The sequence below is a fragment of the Neomonachus schauinslandi genome, chromosome 1 (genome assembly GCF_002201575.2).
Source record: "Neomonachus schauinslandi chromosome 1, ASM220157v2, whole genome shotgun sequence".
In the NCBI taxonomy this organism is placed as follows: Eukaryota; Metazoa; Chordata; class Mammalia; order Carnivora; family Phocidae; genus Neomonachus; species Neomonachus schauinslandi.
This window is the reverse complement of record NC_058403.1, coordinates 187,711,244-187,713,671: the sequence shown is the minus strand read 5'-3', so window position 1 is coordinate 187,713,671 and position 2,428 is coordinate 187,711,244.

Genomic DNA, 2,428 nt, shown 5'->3' with positions numbered 1-2,428 from the left:
TAAACATCAGGGTGCATGTATCACTTCGAATTTGTATTTTTATATCCTTTGGGTAAATACCTAGTAGTGCAATTACTGGATCATAGGGTAGTTCTATTTTTAACTTTTTGAGGAACCTCCATACTGCTTTCCAGAGTGTCTGTACCTGTTTTCATTCCCACCAACAGTGCAAGAGGGTTCCCCTTTCTCCTCATCCTCGCCAACACCTGTTGTTTCTTGTATTATTAATTTTAGCCATTCTGACAAGTGTGAGGTGCTAGCTCATCGTGGTTTTGATTTGTATTTCCCTAATTGATGAGTGATATTGAACATCTTTTCATGACACCAAATCTTCTTTATTCATCTATCGATGGACACTTAGGTTGCTTCTCTATCTTGGCTATTGTAAATAATGCTGCGATGAATGTAGGGATGAATAGGTCTTTTTAAATTAGTGTTTTTGTTTTCTTTGGGTACTCGGAAGTATATCTGGATGGATTATATGATAATTCTGGATTATATGATAATTCTGTTTTTAATTTTTCAAGAAACCCCCATCCAATTTCCCATAGCAGCTACACCAATGTACATTTCCAGCAACAGTGCATGACGGTTAAAAATAAATAAATAAAAAACAAGAAAAACAACAGTGCACAAGAATTCCCTTTACATCCTTAGGGACACTTGTTATTTCTTGTCCTTTTGATAGTAGCTATTCTAACAGGTGTGAAGTGATATCATTGTGGTTTTGATTTGCATTTCCATAATGATTAATGATGTAGAGCATCTTTTCATCTGCCTGTTGGCCATCTGCATATCTTCTCTGAAAAAATATCTATTCAGGTCCTCTGTCCGTTTTTTAATTGAATATTTTTTGATATTAGGTTTTGAATTCTTTAGGTATTTTGAATGTTAACCCCCTACTGGATATATCATTTGCAAATATCTTCTCCCATTAAGTAGTGCCCTTTTTGTTTTATTAATGGTTTCCTCTGCTCTGCAAAGGCTTTTTAGTTTGACATGGTCCCAATTGTTTTTTTGCTTTTGTTAACCTAGCCCGAGGAGACCAATCCAAAAAAAATATTGCTAAGATTGATGTCAAAGAGCTTACTGCCTGTGGTTTTCTTCTAGGACTCTTATGGTTTCAGGTCTTATGTTCAAATATTCCATTTTGAAATTATTTTTGTGTATGGTATAAGAAAGTGGTCCAGTTTTATTCTTTTGCTTGTAGCTGTCCAATTTTTCCAACACCATTTTTGAAGAAGCTGTCTTTTCCTCATTGTGTGTTTTGCCTCCTGTGTCATTGATTAACTGACCATGTACGTGTGGGCTTATTTCAGGGCTCTCTATTCCATTGATATATTTGTTTGTTTTGCTAGTACCTTACTGTTTTGATTACTGTAACTTTATAATGTAGTTTGAAATCCAAGGGTGTGATACCACCAGCTTCTTTCACAAGACTGCTTTGGGTATTCAGGGTTCTTTGTTATTCCATATGAATTTTAGAATTATTTATTCTAGTTCTGTGGAAAATTCAATTGGTATTTTGATAAGGATTACATTGAATCTGTAAACTGTTTTGGGTAATATGGACATTTTAACAATATTCTTTCAGTTCCTGAGCATGGTATATCTTTCCATTTATTTGTGTTGCCTTCATTCTCTTTCTTTTTTTTTTTAAATTTTTTTATTGTATGTTAATCCCCAGACATTACATCATTACTTTTAGATGTAGTGTTCCATGATTCATTGTTTGTGCATAACACCCAGTGCTCCATGCAGAACGTGCCCTTCTCAATACCCATCACCAGGCTAACCCATCCTCTGACCCCCCTCTCCTCTAAACCCTCAGTTTGTTTTTCAGAGTCCATCATCTCTCATGGTTCATCTCCCCCTCCAATTTCCCCCCTTCATTCTTCCCCTCCTGCTACCTTCTTCTTCTTTTTTTTTTTCTTAACATATATTGCATTATTTGTTTCAGAGGTACAGATCTGAGATTCAACAGTCTTGCACAATTCACAGTGCTTACCAGAGCACATACCCTCCCCAGTGTCTATCACCCAGTCACCCCATCCCTCCCACCCCACCCCCCACTCCAGCAACCCTCAGTTTGTTTCCTGAGATTAAGAATTCCTCATATCAGTGAGGTCATATGATACATATCTTTCTCTGTTTGACTTATTTCGCTCAGCATAATACCCTCCAGTTCCATCCACGTCGTTGCAAATGGCGAGATCTCATTCCTTTTGATGGCTGCATAATATTCCATTGTATATATATACCACATCTTCTTTATCCATTCACCTGTTGATGGACATCTTGGCTCTTTCCACAGTTTGGCTATTGTGGACATTGCTGCTATAAACATCGGGGTGCATGTACCTCTTCGGATCCCTACTTTAGTATCTTTGGGGTAAATACCCAGTAGTGCAATTGCTGGATCATATGG